The sequence below is a fragment of the Myxine glutinosa genome, chromosome 2, assembly GCF_964187855.1.
Source record: "Myxine glutinosa chromosome 2, kmMyxGlut1.1, whole genome shotgun sequence".
NCBI lineage: Eukaryota > Metazoa > Chordata > Myxini > Myxiniformes > Myxinidae > Myxine > Myxine glutinosa.
Genome location: NC_136262.1, coordinates 186,422,012 through 186,441,096, shown reverse-complemented (window position 1 = coordinate 186,441,096; position 19,085 = coordinate 186,422,012).

Genomic DNA, 19,085 nt, shown 5'->3' with positions numbered 1-19,085 from the left:
TTCTCATGCTGAAACAGGAAAGGGCCTTCCCCAAACTGTTGCCACAAAGTTGGAAGCACACAATTGTCTAGAATGTCATTGTATGCTGTAGCGTTAAGATTTCCCTTCACTTGAATTAAGGGGCTGAGCCCAAACCATGAAAAACAGCCCCAGACCATTATTCCTGCTCCACCAAACTTTACAGTTGGCACTATGCATTCAGGCAGTTGCGTTCTCCTGGCATCCGCCAAACCCAGATTCGTCCGTTGGACTGCCAGATGGTGAAGCGTGATTCATCACTCCAGAGAACTTGTTCCACTGCTCCAGAGTCCAATGGCGGCAAGCTTTACTCCACTCCAGCTGATGCTTGGCATTGCGCATGGTGATCTTGGGGTTATGTGCGGCTGCTCAGCCATGGAAACCCATTTCATGAATAATAATAATAATAATAATTCATTTATTTTGTATAGCGCTTTTCCAGAAGCCCAAAGGCGCTTTGACAGAGTGGAAAACATAATAATGAAGCTCCCGATGAACAGTTGTTGTGCTGACGTTGCTTCCAGAGGCAGTTTGGAACTCGGTAGTGAATGTTGCAACCGGGGACAGACGATTTTTACGTGCTACGTGCTTGAGCACTCGGCGGTCTCGTTCTGTGCACTTGTGTAGCCTACCACTTCGCAGTTGAGCTGTTGTTGCTCCGAGACGTTTCCACTTCGCACTTACAGTTGACCGGGGCAAATCTAGCAGGGCAGAAATTTGATGAACTGACTTACGAGGTGGCATCCTATGATGGTGCCACTGTGAAAGTCACTGAGCACTTCAGTACGGCCAATTCTACTGCCAATGTTTGTCTATGGAGATTGCATGGCTGTGTGCTTGATTATATATACCTGTCAGCAATAGGTGCGACTGAAACAGCCGAATCCACTAATTAGAAGGGGTGTCCACATACTTTTGGTCATGTAGTGTACCTTGGTACTTTTTAGCGTCTCTTGTTGCTTTCAGTCTCAGGCTCGTAAGCATGTGGTACTTTTGTGGTTAATGCAATAATGTGGTATGGATTCTACCCCCGATAAAACACCCCAAATCCGCCTTTTTAAATCCCCAACTTCTTTCCTGAAATTCCTATGTGTTCATTTGCTTTATACCGTGTACCCCTCTCTCCTCCCCCAGCCCTCCCCTTTCCACAGATCTACCGACGTCCCTGTTCTCTTCTGTTGTTGTGCGTGTGTGCTTTCCTCTCTCATCCTCTTGTCTCCTGCTGCCTTCATTGCATGTTTTTTGTGTCTGTGCATGTTCAATGTGTTGGCTCTTACACGAGCCTCGATTCTGTATACAAAAAAATAATAATAATAATAATGCAACGGCAATGCAGTGGTATGGCTGAGTCATCCTACACTCGCGGTGAAATTTCTATAAGTATTGTTGCGGTTTTGGGAAACCGCTAATAAGTAATGGCAACCACCATACAGGTCCCTTAGAAGAGTTACTTCATAGCAGAACATTATTTTAGCCCTTCCCCTTATTTCGGGTTAGTATGTCTTTATGCGTTGAGGAAGGAAAGACAGGCCCTCCACTCATCATGGATAATTAGCCAGGCAGATGCACCAATATTGCATCCATAGTTATTGATTCAATGTCTTGAAGGACAGAAGACAGACCAAAGACCATTGGGATATGCACCAGGTAAAAGTCCCTTCAAGAGATGGTTTGTGGACCGGGAAATTTTCAATCCCACCAATCAGGGCCTGGGGAACTTCAGGGGAGCTTGTGGGGGCGGAGTGACAAACTCGACCAACCGGGAGATTGGAAAACACACCTCCCCCCCCCCCTCCTCCACCCCAACTACCCTCGGCAAGGGCTGGACAAAAGGTCAGGGATGTGTTTTTTCTCTCCCTTGGCTTTGGACTTTGTTGGCTGGACACGTGGGCTCTAGGCCGGACCCTCTCACAGGTCCCTGCACATGATTCACTCTCTTGGCCAGTCTCTCCCTGTTCTCTGTTGGCTGCTGGACTCCCTCTTGGTGCACGTGTGCATGACTTGGACTCTTTCTGCACATGCCTGCTTACCTAATCGTGTTCGTGCTGGGGCTCCCTGCCCAGGTTCGTGATGACGATTGCCTTTGCAAGCTTGTGTTCGTGCTAGAACTCCCTGCTCTTGTTCTTGCTGGGGATCACCTTTACCTGCTCATGTTCGTGCTAGAGATCGCATTGGCCTGCTCATGTTTGTGCTGGAACTCCCAGCCCTTGTTCTTGCTGGGAATCGACTTTACCTGGTCTTGTTCTTGCTGGGAATCGACTTTACCTGCTCGTGTTCGTGCTGACGATTGCCATTGCCTGCTCGAGTTCGTGCTGGGAATCGCCTTTACCTGCTCGTGTTGGGGACTGCCGTTTGCCGGCCAGGTGCTCGTCGGTGAGGTCGAGACAAAAGGCGTCATGAGGAGAAGCATCTGGTAGGATCATGACCGCCACGTTAAATGGTTCCCAATGTTTGTTTTCCCCTCCTTTCCCCCCGTGAATGTGTGCTGTGCGCCCTTGTTGTGTTTATTCGTAGTAATCGTCATAAGGCATAGAATAAGTTAAGTTTCTGCCACTTGTCCTTTTTTCTTTCCTATCGCTAAGTTTTACTGTAAATATTTGGAAATAAATCGAATCGTTAAACGTTTCCTTTCCATCTGTCTGTGAATGTCTTTTCTTTCATTGGTCCGCCATTGCTTGCATCTAGAGTAACGATCGGCCATAACAAAATTAGCATCAGCCCCATGGGTACCAACGGTTGCTCGGCCGTCTAAGTTTCCATCCAGGAACAAAAGAAAGTGGTACACCTCCGGAGGGTCCATATGGTACGTTCCCCGATTGACCGTCACGTGGTACAGGTAAGCGGAGTTAGACGATGGACCCTGCTATCACGCGACGGACCAATTGGCGTTCGTAGTTGCTGGTTCGCAACCTGCCGAAGTATGAAGTTATTCGTGTGCGGCAGCCTCAGGTCCGGTAAGTTCGGGAGGGAACGGAGGCTAACCCCCTCGTAGTAGACCCCGAACCCCGGGCCGTAACAGTATAACGAGGATATATACCTGCAGATTATCATCACGACACGCAGAGTTCATATTCCAGTCAGATCCTTCATGCTGTTCACTTGATTTTAATACCATTTTTACCTCATGCTCATGAAGAGAAAATCGGCGCGTACGTACGTACCTGTCTGCATTTTAAGAGCGTACATCGAAAACGGTTCAACGAAGGAAATTTCAACTTTACCACATGTTACATGACCGCTTGATATTGCGCATATTGAGCGTACATCGAAAACTGTGCGAAATTAGAATCATGATAATCACCTCAATCCTACCCTGCTGCTGAAAAAAGCGAAGAAGAAGAAGTACACTCCTCAGTTTTAACAATCCCCCGATTTATACTTTATCGATCTATGCTGGCGTCTTTATCAGCCTTGGTAGTTATAAACACTCGAAAACGAGAATAAAAGCTGCTTTGTATAAGTTTATGAATGTACTCTATAGCAGACTTTTCAAAGTATAATTTGTACATATTTACCTCAGAAGTATAGATAGATATAATTACAAATTTGTAAGACTGCGTGGGATACCGGTAAGTATTCTATGAATACCAACTAGTTTGTTCTAATGAATGGGCAATGCACGGCCCGTCCGACTGACGCCATCCATTTCAAAGCCACGCCCACCAACAGATTATTATTATTATTTTTTTGTATACTGAATCGAGGCTCGTGAAAGAGCTGACATTTACTTCACAAACAAATCAACCAGACAAACAAAATATATAAAAAGAGGGAGCGGAAAACAAGATGGGGAGAGAAGGAGAAGCACACAAACACTTGAGAGCACACAACATTTGAGAGCAGGGACATGTGTTGGAGGGAGAGGGCTTGGGGGGAGGAGGCGTGGGAAGGGGGGGGGGGGGTGGGAGAAGTATAAAACACAAGGACACCAAGGACTTCCAGGACAGAAGCTGGTATTTCAAAAAAGTGGCATTGGGGTGAAATTAGCGGGGGTAGAAAAGATCAAGGTTTTGGATGGGGGAGGATAAGAGATGGTGGTGAACAGCTGTTTTAAAGACCTGGAGGGAGGAGTGGGATTGAAGAGAGTGAGGGAGTTTGTTCCAGAGGTGGGAGAAAAGAGGAATGAAGGAGTGAAGGTGAGCAGAGAGTCTTGATTTTGGCAGTTTAACCATAAGAGGGTTGCAGGCAGATCTTGTGCGACCTGTAGGAATATTTGCGGGACAGAGCCCAGAGAGAGCTGGGGGGGCAAGGCCGGAGAGGAGTCGGTATAAGACGGAAAGACCACCAAGCTGCCTGCGGTGAGTGAGTGAGAGGCCCTTGGAGTTAGGTTCATCGCGGGAGATTTGACATGAGTCAAAGCCACGCCCATCTCAAACCACGCCCATCTCAAAACCACACCCACCAACAGATTTGCCATCTGAGACAAAGCCACGCCCATCTCAAAACCACGCCCATCTCAAAACCACGCCCACCAACAGATTTGACATCTAAAAGTCAAAGCCACGCCCATCTCAAAGCCACACGTAATAATACGAATTAATTATTGTATTGATCGAACGTGGCTGGTGTCCTGGTAACGCCCGTAGGCAGGGCCTGCACCGGTCGATAAGGTTTTAATTGTCTATAAGGACCCGCCCCTGGGCGTGGTTAATATGTCGACTGCATCATGGATGGGGTTGTTGGCGTGCGGGCGATGGGAGGAGCAAGCAGTGGAATTTGAAGGGTGTGGTTTGATCTCTGAACCCAGCACACTGCCACGATGGCATCGGTACACGTGCATCGCCAAGTTCACGAATCGAGGCCAGGTTAATCTATGGAAAGATCTGCGATGGTGACACTTGCAACACTATTTCATTTTCACGTTACAACACTGAACGTTTGCGTTTATTTCACAAATCGTACCCATTACCTTCGTCCTTAGCTCAGATTCAGCAGAGATCCAAGCAGCATCAGCTTCACTGTCATACAGGTGTCAAAGTAAATATATATATATATATATCGGTAAAGCCGCTTCAATATTTGCTACGTTCTTCCTTCAAAAAGACAGGCCTCTGCAGTCACAAAAATTCGTTTGCAAAGTCAAAAATGAAGAATAACTTTTCTACCACACCGTGTTTAATTCTAATGTGTTCTAAAGGGTAATTCTGAGGGGTTCTGAAGGGTAATTCTAATGGGTTATAAAGGATAATTCTAATGGGTTATAAAGGGAAATTCTAATGGGTTATAAAGGATAATTCTAATGGGTTATAAAGGGAAATTCCGATGGGTTATAAAGGGAAATTCTAATGGGTTATAAAGGGTAATTCTAATGAGTTATAAAGGGAAATGCTAATGGGTTATAAAGGGTAATTCGAATGGGTTATAAAGGATAATTCTAATGGGTTATAAAGGGAAACTCCGATGGGTTATAAAGGGAAATTCTAATGGGTTATAAAGGGTAATTCTAATGAGTTATAAAGGGAAATTCTAATGGGTTATAAAGGGTAATTCGAATGGGTTATAAAGGGAAACTCCGATGGGTTATAAAGGGAAATTCTAATGGGTTATAAAGGGTAATTCTAATGAGTTATAAAGGGAAATGCTAATGGGTTATAAAGGGTAATTCGAATGGGTTATAAAGGGAAACTCCGATGGGTTATAAAGGGAAATTCTAATGGGTTATAAAGGGTAATTCTAATGAGTTATAAAGGGAAATGCTAATGGGTTATAAAGGGTAATTCGAATGGGTTATAAAGGGAAATTCTAATGGGTTATAAAGGATAATTCTAATGGGTTATAAAGGGAAACTCCGATGGGTTATAAAGGGAAATTCTAATGGGTTATAAAGGGTAATTCTAATGAGTTATAAAGGGAAATGCTAATGGGTTATAAAGGGTAATTCGAATGGGTTATAAAGGATAATTCTAATGGGTTATAAAGGGTAATTCTGAGGGGTTCTGAAGGGTAATTCTAATGGGTTATAAAGGATAATTCTAATGGGTTATAAAGGGAAATTCTAATGGGTTATAAAGGATAATTCTAATGGGTTATAAAGGGAAACTCCGATGGGTTATAAAGGGAAATTCTAATGGGTTATAAAGGGTAATTCTAATGAGTTATAAAGGGAAATGCTAATGGGTTATAAAGGGTAATTCGAATGGGTTATAAAGGATAATTCTAATGGGTTATAAAGGGAAACTCCGATGGGTTATAAAGGGAAATTCTAATGGGTTATAAAGGGTAATTCTAATGAGTTATAAAGGGAAATGCTAATGGGTTATAAAGGGTAATTCGAATGGGTTATAAAGGGAAACTCCGATGGGTTATAAAGGGAAATTCTAATGGGTTATAAAGGGTAATTCTAATGAGTTATAAAGGGAAATGCTAATGGGTTATAAAGGGAAATTCTAATGGGTTATAAAGGGTAATTCTAATGGGTTATAAAGGGAAACTCCGATGGGTTATAAAGGGAAATTCTAATGGGTTATAAAGGGTAATTCTGAGGGGTTGTCAAGGGTAATTATAATGGGTTATAAAGGGAAATGCTAATGGGTTATAAAGGGAAATTCTAATGAGTTATAAAGGGAAATTCTAATGGGTTATAAAGGGAAATGCTAATGGGTTATAAAGGGTAATTCTAATGGGTTATAAAGAGAAATGCTAATGGGTTATAAAGGGTAATTCGAATGGGTTATAAAGGGAAATTCTAATGGGTTATAAAGGGTAATTCGAATGGGTTATAAAGGGAAATGCTAATGGGTTATAAAGGGTAATTCTAATGGGTTATAAAGGGTAATTCGAATGGGTTATAAAGGGAAATTCTAATGGGTTAGAAAGGGAAATTCTAATGGGTTATAAAGGGTAATTCTAATGGGTTAAAAAGAGAAATGCTAATGGGTTATAAAGGGTAATTCGAATGGGTTATAAACGGAAATTCTAATGAGTTATAAAGGGAAATGCTAATGGGTTATAAAGGGAAATTCTCATGGGTTATAAAGGGTAATTCGAATGGGTTATAAAGGGAAATTCTAATGGGTTATAAAGGGTAATTCGAATGGGTTATAAAGGGAAATGCTAATGGGTTATAAAGGGTAATTCTAATGGGTTATAAAGGGTAATTCGAATGGGTTATAAAGGGAAATTCTAATGGGTTATAAAGGGAAATTCTAATGGGTTATAAAGGGTAATTCTAATGGGTTATAAAGAGAAATGCTAATGGGTTATAAAGGGTAATTCGAAATGGGTTATAAACGGAAATTCTAATGAGTTATAAAGGGAAATGCTAATGGGTTATAAAGAGAAATTCGAATGGGTTATAAAGGATAATTCTCATGGGTTATAAAGGGTAATTATAATGGGTTATAAAGGGAAATGCTAATGGGTTATGAAGGGAAATTCTAATGGGTTATAAAGGGTAATTCTAATGGGTTATAAAGGGAAATTCTAATGGGTTATAAAGGGTAATTCTAATGGGTTATAAAGGGAAACTCCAATGGGTTATAAAGGGAAATTCTAATGGGTTATAAAGGGTAATTCTAATGGGTTATAAAGGGTAATTCTGAGGGGTTCTCAAGGGTAATTCTAATGAGTTTTTAAGGGAAATGCTAATGGGTTATAAAGGGAAATTCTAATGGGTTATAAAGGGTAATTCTAATGGGTTATAAAGGGAAACTCCGATGGGTTATAAAGGGAAATTCTAATGGGTTATAAAGGGTAATTCTGAGGGGTTCTCAAGGGTAATTATAATGGGTTATAAAGGGAAATGCTAATGGGTTATAAAGGGAAATTCTAATGAGTTATAAAGGGAAATTCTAATGGGTTATAAAGGGTAATTCGAATGGGTTATAAAGGGAAATGCTAATGGGTTATAAAGGGAAATTCGAATGGGTTATAAAGGGTAATTCTAATGGGTTATAAAGGGAAACTCCGATGGGTTATAAAGGGAAATTCTAATGGGTTATAAAGGGTAATTCTGAGGGGTTCTCAAGGGTAATTATAATGGGTTATAAAGGGAAATGCTAATGGGTTATAAAGGGAAATTCTAATGAGTTATAAAGGGAAATGCTAATGGGTTATAAAGGGTAATTCTAATGGGTTATAAAGAGAAATGCTAATGGGTTATAAAGGGTAATTCGAATGGGTTATAAAGGGAAATTCTAATGGGTTATAAAGGGTAATTCGAATGGGTTATAAAGGGAAATGCTAATGGGTTATAAAGGGAAATTCTAATGAGTTATAAAGGGAAATTCTAATGGGTTATAAAGGGTAATTCTAATGGGTTATAAAGGGAAACTCCGATGGGTTATAAAGGGAAATTCTAATGGGTTATAAAGGGTAATTCTGAGGGGTTCTCAAGGGTAATTATAATGGGTTATAAAGGGAAATGCTAATGGGTTATAAAGGGAAATTCTAATGAGTTATAAAGGGAAATGCTAATGGGTTATAAAGGGTAATTCTAATGGGTTATAAAGAGAAATGGTAATGGGTTATAAAGGGTAATTCGAATGGGTTATAAAGGGAAATTCTAATGGGTTATAAAGGGTAATTCGAATGGGTTATAAAGGGAAATGCTAATGGGTTATAAAGGGTAATTCTAATGGGTTATAAAGGGTAATTCTAATGGGTTATAAAGGATAATTCTAATGGGTTATAAAGGGAAATTCTAATGGGTTATAAAGGATAATTCTAATGGGTTATAAAGGGAAACTCCGATGGGTTATAAAGGGAAATTCTAATGGGTTATAAAGGGTAATTCTAATGAGTTATAAAGGGAAATGCTAATGGGTTATAAAGGGTAATTCGAATGGGTTATAAAGGATAATTCTAATGGGTTATAAAGGGAAACTCCGATGGGTTATAAAGGGAAATTCTAATGGGTTATAAAGGGTAATTCTAATGAGTTATAAAGGGAAATGCTAATGGGTTATAAAGGGTAATTTGAATGGGTTATAAAGGGAAACTCCGATGGGTTATAAAGGGAAATTCTAATGGGTTATAAAGGGTAATTCTAATGAGTTATAAAGGGAAATGCTAATGGGTTATAAAGGGAAATTCTAATGGGTTATAAAGGTTAATTCTAATGGGTTATAAAGGGAAACTCCGATGGGTTATAAAGGGAAATTCTAATGGGTTATAAAGGGTAATTCTGAGGGGTTGTCAAGGGTAATTATAATGGGTTATAAAGGGAAATGCTAATGGGTTATAAAGGGAAATTCTAATGAGTTATAAAGGGAAATTCTAATGGGTTATAAAGGGAAATGCTAATGGGTTATAAAGGGTAATTCTAATGGGTTATAAAGAGAAATGCTAATGGGTTATAAAGGGTAATTCGAATGGGTTATAAAGGGAAATTCTAATGGGTTATAAAGGGTAATTCGAATGGGTTATAAAGGGAAATGCTAATGGGTTATAAAGGGTAATTCTAATGGGTTATAAAGGGTAATTCGAATGGGTTATAAAGGGAAATTCTAATGGGTTAGAAAGGGAAATTCTAATGGGTTATAAAGGGTAATTCTAATGGGTTATAAAGAGAAATGCTAATGGGTTATAAAGGGTAATTCGAATGGGTTATAAACGGAAATTCTAATGAGTTATAAAGGGAAATGCTAATGGGTTATAAAGGGTAATTCGCATGGGTTATAAAGGGTAATTCGAATGGGTTATAAAGGGAAATTCTAATGGGTTATAAAGGGTAATTCGAATGGGTTATAAAGGGAAATGCTAATGGGTTATAAAGGGTAATTCTAATGGGTTATAAAGGGTAATTCGAATGGGTTATAAAGGGAAATTCTAATGGGTTATAAAGGGAAATTCTAATGGGTTATAAAGGGTAATTCTAATGGGTTATAAAGAGAAATGCTAATGGGTTATAAAGGGTAATTCGAATGGGTTATAAACGGAAATTCTAATGAGTTATAAAGGGAAATGCTAATGGGTTATAAAGAGAAATTCGAATGGGTTATAAAGGATAATTCTCATGGGTTATAAAGGGTAATTATAATGGGTTACAAAGGGAAATGCTAATGGGTTATGAAGGGAAATTCTAATGGGTTATAAAGGGTAATTCTAATGGGTTATAAAGGGAAATTCTAATGGGTTATAAAGGGTAATTCTAATGGGTTATAAAGGGAAACTCCAATGGGTTATAAAGGGAAATTCTAATGGGTTATAAAGGGTAATTCTAATGGGTTATAAAGGGTAATTCTGAGGGGTTCTCAAGGGTAATTCTAATGAGTTTTTAAGGGAAATGCTAATGGGTTATAAAGGGAAATTCTAATGGGTTATAAAGGGTAATTCTAATGGGTTATAAAGGGAAACTCCGATGGGTTATAAAGGGAAATTCTAATGGGTTATAAAGGGTAATTCTGAGGGGTTCTCAAGGGTAATTATAATGGGTTATAAAGGGAAATGCTAATGGGTTATAAAGGGAAATTCTAATGAGTTATAAAGGGAAATTCTAATGGGTTATAAAGGGTAATTCGAATGGGTTATAAAGGGAAATGCTAATGGGTTATAAAGGGAAATTCGAATGGGTTATAAAGGGTAATTCTAATGGGTTATAAAGGGAAACTCCAATGGGTTATAAAGGGAAATTCTAATGGGTTATAAAGGGTAATTCTGAGGGGTTCTCAAGGGTAATTATAATGGGTTATAAAGGGAAATGCTAATGGGTTATAAAGGGAAATTCTAATGAGTTATAAAGGGAAATGCTAATGGGTTATAAAGGGTAATTCTAATGGGTTATAAAGAGAAATGCTAATGGGTTATAAAGGGTAATTCGAATGGGTTATAAAGGGAAATTCTAATGGGTTATAAAGGGTAATTCGAATGGGTTATAAAGGGAAATGCTAATGGGTTATAAAGGGAAATTCTAATGAGTTATAAAGGGAAATTCTAATGGGTTATAAAGGGTAATTCTAATGGGTTATAAAGGGAAACTCCGATGGGTTATAAAGGGAAATTCTAATGGGTTATAAAGGGTAATTCTGAGGGGTTCTCAAGGGTAATTATAATGGGTTATAAAGGGAAATGCTAATGGGTTATAAAGGGAAATTCTAATGAGTTATAAAGGGAAATGCTAATGGGTTATAAAGGGTAATTCTAATGGGTTATAAAGAGAAATGGTAATGGGTTATAAAGGGTAATTCGAATGGGTTATAAAGGGAAATTCTAATGGGTTATAAAGGGTAATTCGAATGGGTTATAAAGGGAAATGCTAATGGGTTATAAAGGGTAATTCTAATGGGTTATAAAGGGTAATTCGAATGGGTTATAAAGGGAAATTCTAATGGGTTATAAAGGGAAATTCTAATGGGTTATAAAGGGTAATTCTAATGGGTTATAAAGAGAAATGCTAATGGGTTATAAAGGGTAATTCGAATGGGTTATAAACGGAAATTCTAATGAGTTATAAAGGGAAATGCTAATGGGTTATAAAGGGAAATTCGAATGGGTTATAAAGGGTAATTCTCATGGGTTATAAAGGGTAATTATAATGGGTTATAAAGGGAAATGCTAATGGGTTATAAAGGGAAATTCTAATGGGTTATAAAGGGTAATTCTAATGGGTTATAAAGGGAAATTCTAATGGGTTATAAAGGGTAATTCTAATGGGTTATAAAGGGAAACTCCAATGGGTTATAAAGGAAATTCTAATGGGTTATAAAGGGTAATTCTAATGGGTTATAAAGGGTAATTCTGAGGGGTTCTCAAGGGTAATTCTAATGAGTTATAAAGGGAAATGCTAATGGGTTATAAAGGGTAATTCTAATGGGTTATAAAGGGAAATTCTAATGGGTTATAAAGGGTAATTCTAATGGGTTATAAAGAGAAATGCTAATGGGTTATAAAGGGTAATTCGAATGGGTTATAAACGGAAATTCTAACGGGTTATAAAGGGTAATTCTAATGAGTTATAAAGGGAAATGCTAATGGGTTATAAAGGGTAATTCTAATGGGTTATAAAGAGAAATGCTAATGGGTTATAAAGGGTAATTCGAATGGGTTATAAACGGAAATTCTAATGAGTTATAAAGGGAAATGCTAATGGGTTATAAAGGGAAATTCGAATGGGTTATAAAGGGTAATTCTAATGGGTTATAAAGGGAAATTATAATGGGTTATAAAGGGAAATTATAGTGGGTTATAAAGGGTAATTCTAATGGGTTATAAAGGGTAATTCTGAGGGGTTCTCAAGGGTAATTCTAATGAGTTATAAAGGGAAATGCTAATGGGTTATAAAGGGTAATTCTAATGGGTTATAAAGGGAAATTCTAATGGGTTATAAAGGGTAATTCTAATGGGTTATAAAGAGAAATGCTAATGGGTTATAAAGGGTAATTCGAATGGGTTATAAACGGAAATTCTAACGGGTTATAAAGGGTAATTCTAATGAGTTATAAAGGGAAAGGCTAATGGGTTATAAAGGGTAATTCTAATGGGTTATAAAGAGAAATGCTAATGGGTTATAAAGGGTAATTCTAATGGGTTATAAACGGAAATTCTAATGAGTTATAAAGGGAAATGCTAATGGGTTATAAAGGGAAATTCGAATGGGTTATAAAGGGTAATTCTAATGGGTTATAAAGGGAAATTATAATGGGTTATAAAGGGAAATTATAGTGGGTTATAAAGGGTAATTCTGAGGGGTTCTCAAGGGTAATTCTAATGGGTTATAAAGGGTAATTCTAATGGGTTATAAAGGGTAATTCTAATGGGTTATAAAGGGAAATTATAATGGGTTATAAAGGGAAATTCTAATGGGTTATAAAGGGAAATTCTAATGGGTTATAAAGGGAAATTCTAATGGGTTATAAAGGGAAATTCTAATGGGTTATAAAGGGGAAATTCTAATGGGTTATAAAGGGAAATTCTAATGTGTTATAAAGGGAAATTCTAATGGGTTATAAAGGGAAATTCTAATGGATTATTAAGGGTAATTCTAATGGGTTATAAAGGGTAATTCTAATGGGTTATAAAGGGTAATTCTAATGGGTTATAAAGGGAAATTATAATGGGTTATAAAGGGAAATTCTAATGGGTTATAAAGGGAAATTCTAATGGGTTATAAAGGGAAATTCTAATGGGTTATAAAGGGAAATTCTCATGGGTTATAAAGGGGAAATTCTAATGGGTTATAAAGGGAAATTCTAATGGGTTATAAAGGGTAATTCTAATGGGTTATAAAGGGAAATTCTAATGGGTTATAAAGGGTAATTCTAATGGGTTATAAAGGGAAACTCCAATGGGTTATAAAGGGAAATTCTAATGGGTTATAAAGGGTAATTCTAATAAGTTATAAAGGGTAATTCTGAGGGGTTCTCAAGGGTAATTCTAATGAGTTATAAAGGGAAATGCTAATGGGTTATAAAGGGTAATTCTAATGGGTTATAAAGGGAAATTCTAATGGGTTATAAAGGGTAATTCTAATGGGTTATAAAGAGAAATGCTAATGGGTTATAAAGGGTAATTCGAATGGGTTATAAACGGAAATTCTAACGGGTTATAAAGGGTAATTCTAATGAGTTATAAAGGGAAATGCTAATGGGTTATAAAGGGTAATTCTAATGGGTTATAAAGAGAAATGCTAATGGGTTATAAAGGGTAATTCGAATGGGTTATAAACGGAAATTCTAATGAGTTATAAAGGGAAATGCTAATGGGTTATAAAGGGAAATTCGAATGGGTTATAAAGGGTAATTCTAATGGGTTATAAAGGGAAATTATAATGGATTATAAAGGGAAATTATAGTGGGTTATAAAGGGTAATTCTGAGGGGTTCTCAAGGGTAATTCTAATGGGTTATAAAGGGAAATTATAATGGGTTATAAAGGGTAATTCTAATGGGTTATAAAGGGTAATTCTAATGGGTTATAAAGGGTAATTCTAATGGGTTATAAAGGGAAAGTATAATGGGTTATAAAGGGAAATTCTAATGGGTTATAAAGGGAAATTCTAATGGGTTATAAAGGGAAATTCTAATGGGTTATAAAGGGAAATTCTCATGGGTTATAAAGGGGAAATTCTAATGGGTTATAAAGGGAAATTCTAATGTGTTATAAAGGGAAATTCTAATGGGTTATAAAGGGAAATTCTAATGGATTATAAAGGGTAATTCTAATGGGTTATAAAGGGAAATTCTAATGGGTTATAAAGGGGAAATTCTAATGGGTTATAAAGGGAAATTCTAATGTGTTATAAAGGGAAATTCTAATGGGTTATAAAGGGAAATTCTAATGGATTATAAAGGGTAATTCTAATGGGTTATAAAGGGAAATTCTAATGGGTTATAAAGGGAAATTCTAATGGGTTATAAAGGGAAATTCTAATGGGTTATAAAGGGAAATTCTCATGGGTTATAAAGGGAAATTCTAAAGTGTTCTAAAGGGTAATTCTAATGGGTTCTAAAGGGTAATTCTGAGGGATTCTAAAGTGTAATTATAATGGGTTATAAAGGGAAATTCGAATGGGTTATAAAGGGAAATTCTAATGGGTTATAAAGGGAAATTCTAATGGGTTATAAAGGGTAATTCTAATGGGTTATAAAGGGAAATTCTAATGGGTTATAAAGGGAAATTATAATGGGTTATAAAGGGTAATTCTAATGGGTTACAAAGGGAAATTCTAATGGGTTATAAAGGGAAATTCTAATGGGTTATAAAGGGAAATTCTAATGGGTTATAAAGGGAAATTCTAATGGGTTATAAAGGGAAATTCTAATGGGTTATAAAGGGAAATTCTAATGGGTTCTAAAGGGAAATTATAATGGGTTATAAAGGGAAATTCTAAAGTGTTCTAAAGGGAAATTCTAATGGGTTAAAAAGGGAAATTCTAATGGGTTATAAAGGGTAATTCTAATGGGTAATAAAGGGTAATTCTGAGGGGTTCTAAAGGGTAATTATAATGGGTTATAAAGGCAAATTCGAATGGGTTATAAATGGAAATTCTAATGGGTTATAAAGGGTAATTCTAATGGGTTATAAAGGGAAATGCTAATGGGTTATAAAGGGTAATTCAAATGGGTTATAAACGGAAATTCTAATGGGTTATAAAGGGTAATTCTAATGAGTTATAAAGGGAAATGCTAATGGGTTATAAAGGGAAATTCGAATGGGTTATAAAGGGTAATTCTAATGGGTTATAAAGGGTAATTCTAATGGATTATAAAGGGAAATTCTAATGGGTTATAAAGGGAAATTATAATGGGTTATAAAGGGTAATTCTGAGGGGTTCTCAAGGGTAATTCTAATGGGTTATAAAGGGAAATGCTAAGGGGTTATAAAGGGAAATTCTAATGGGTTATAAAGGGTAATTCTAATGGGTTATAAAGGGTAATTCTAATGGGTTATAAAGGGAAATTCTAATGGGTTATAAAGGGTAATTCTAATGGGTTATAAAGGGAAATTCTAATGGGTTATAAAGGGAAATTCTAATGGGTTATAAAGGGTAATTCTAATGGGTTATAAAGGGTAATTCTCATGGGTTATAAAGGGTAATTCTAATGGGTTATAAAGGGAAATTCTAATGGGTTATAAAGGGAAATTCTAATGGGTTATAAAGGGAAATTCTAATGGGTTATAAAGGGAAATTCTCATGGGTTATAAAGGGAAATTCAAATGGGTTATAAAGGGAAATTCTAATGGGTTATAAAGGGAAATTCTAATGGGTTATAAAGGGAAATTCAAATGGGTTATAAAGGGAAATTCTAATGGGTTATAAAGGGAAATTCTAATGTGTTATAAAGGGAAATTCTAATGGGTTATAAAGGGAAATTCTAATGGATTATAAAGGGTAATTCTAATGGGTTATAAAGGGAAATTCTAATGGGTTATAAAGGGAAATTCTAATGGGTTATAAAGGGAAATTCTAATGGGTTATAAAGGGAAATTCTCATGGGTTATAAAGGGAAATTCTAAAGTGTTCTAAAGGGTAATTCTAATGGGTTCTAAAGGGTAATTCTGAGGGATTCTAAAGGGTAATTATAATGGGTTATAAAGGGAAATTCGAATGGGTTATAAAGGGAAATTCGAATGGGTTATAAAGGGAAATTCTGAGGGGTTCTAAAGGGTAATTATAATGGGTTATAAAGGGAAATTCTAATGGGTTATAAAGGGAAATTCTAATGGGTTATAAAGGGTAATTCTAATAGGTTATAAAGGGAAATTCTAATGGGTTATAAAGGGAAATTATAATGGGTTATAAAGGGTAATTCTAATGGGTTACAAAGGGAAATTCTAATGGGTTATAAAGGGAAATTCTAATGGGTTATAAAGGGAAATTCTAATGGGTTATAAAGGGAAATTCTAATGGGTTATAAAGGGAAATACTAATGGGTTATAAAGGGAAATTCTAATGGGTTCCAAAGGGAAATTCTAATGGGTTAAAAAGGGGAAATCTAATGGGTTATAAAGGGTAATTCTGAGGGGTTCTAAAGGGTAATTATAATGGGTTATAAAGGGAAATTCGAATGGGTTATAAACGGAAATTCTAATGGGTTATAAAGGGAAATTCTAATGGGTTATAAAGGGAAATTCTAATGGGTTATAAAGGGAAATTCTAATGGGTTATAGAGGGTATTTCTAATGGGTTATAAAGGGAAATTCCAATGGGGTATAAAGGGAAATTCTAATGGGTTATAGAGGGTAATTCTAATGGGTTATAAAGGGAAATTCTAATGGGTTAGAAAGGGAAATTCTAATGGGTTATAAAGGGAAATTCGAATGGGTTATAAAGGGAAATTCTAATGGGTTATGAAGGGAAATTCTCATGGGTTATAAAGGGAAATTCTAATGGGTTATAAAGGGAAATTCTAATGGGTTATAAAGGGAAATTCTAATGGGTTCTAAAGGGTAATTCTTAGGGGTTCTAAAGGGTAATTCTAATGGGTTATAAACGGAAATTATAATGGGTTATAAAGGGAAATTCTAATGGGTTATAAAGGGAAATTCTAATGGGTTATAAAGGGTAATTCTAATGGGTTATAAAGGAAAATTCTAATGGGTTCGAAAGGGTAATTCTAATGGGTTGTGAAGGGAAATTCTAATGGGTTCCAAAGGGTAATTCTAATGGGTTATAAAGGGAAATTCTAATGGGTTATAAAGGGTAATTTTAATGGGTTATAAAGGGAAATTCTAATGGGTTATAAAGGGAAATTCGAATGGGTTATAAAGGGAAATTCTCATGGGTTATGAAGGGAAATTCTCATGGGTTATAAAGGGAAATTATAATGGGTTATAAAGGGAAATTCTAATGGGTTATAAAGGGAAATTCTAATGGGTTCTAAAGGGTAATTCTGAGGGGTTCTAAAGGGTAATTCTAATGGGTTATAAACGGAAATTATAATGGGTTATAAAGGGAAATTCTAATGGGTTATAAAGGGAAATTCTAATGGGTTATAAAGGGTAATTCTAATGGGTTATAAAGGGAAATTCTAATGGGTTATAAAGGGAAATTCTAATGGGTTATAAAGGGTAATTCTAATGGGTTATAAAGGGAAATTCTAATGGGTTATAAAGGGAAATTCTAATGGGTTATAAAGGGAAATTCTAATGGGTGAAAAAGGGAAATTCTAATGGGTTATAAAGGGAAATTCTAATTGGTTATAAAGGGAAATTCTAATGGGTTATAAAGGGAAATTCTAAAGTGTTCTAAAGGGAAATTCTAATGGGTTATAAAGGGAAATTCTAATGGGTTATAAAGGGTAATTCTGAGGGGTTCTAAACGGTAATTATAATGGGTTATAAAGGGAAATTCGAATGGGTTATAAACGGAAATTCTAATGGATTATAAAGGGAAATTCTGATGGGTTATAAAGGGAAATTCTCATGGGTTATAAAGGGTAATTCTAAAGTGTTCTAAAGGTTAATTATAATGGGTTCTAAAGGGTAATTCTGAGGGGTTCTAAAGGGTAATTTTAATGGGTTATAAAGGGAAATTCGAATGCGTTATAAAGGGAAATTCGAATGGGTTATAAAGGGAAATTCTAATGGGTTATAAAGGGAAATTCTCATGGGTTATAAAGGGAAATTCTAATGGGTTATAAAGGGTAATTCTAATGGGTTATAAAGGGAAATTCTAATGGGTTATAAAGGGAAATTCTAATGGGTTATAAAGGGTAATTCTAATGGGTTATAAAGGGAAATTCTAATGGGTTATAAAGGGAAATTCTAATGGGTTATAAAGGGTAATTCTAATGGGTTATAAAGGGAAATTCTAATGGGTTATAAAGGGAAATTCCAATGGGTTATAAAGGGAAATTCTAATGGGTGAAAAAGGGAAATTCTAATGGGTTATAAAGGGAAATTCTAATTGGTTATAAAGGGAAATTCTAATGGGTTATAAAGGGAAATTCTAAAGTGTTCTAAAGGGAAATTCTAATGGGTTATAAAGGGAAATTCTAATGGGTTATAAAGGGTAATTCTGAGGGGTTCTAAACGGTAATTATAATGGGTTATAAAGGGAAATTCGAATGGGTTATAAACGGAAATTCTAATGGATTATAAAGGGAAATTCTGATGGGTTATAAAGGGAAATTCTCATGGGTTATAAAGGGTAATTCTAAAGTGTTCTAAAGGCTAATTATAATGGGTTCTAAAGGGTAATTCTGAGGGGTTCTAAAGGGTAATTTTAATGGGTTATAAAGGGAAATTCGAATGCGTTGTAAAGGGAAATTCGAATGGGTTATAAAGGGAAATTCTAATGGGTTATAAAGGGAAATTCTCATGGGTTATAAAGGGAAATTCTAATGGGTTATAAAGGGTAATTCTAATGGGTTATAAAGGGAAATTCTGATGGGTTATAAAGGGAAATTCTAATGGGTTATGAAGGGAAATTCTCATGGGTTATAAAGGGAAATTCTAATGGGTTATAAAGGGAAATTCTAATGGGTTATAAAGGGAAATTCTAATGGGTTATAAAGGGAAATTCTAATGGGTTATAAAGGGAAATTCTAATGGGTTATAAAGGGAAATTCTAATGGGTTATAAAGGGAAATTTTAATGGGTTATGAAGGGAAATTCTAATGGGTTATAAAGGGAAATTCTAATGGGTTATAAAGGGAAATTCTAATGGGTTCTAAAGAGTAATTCTGA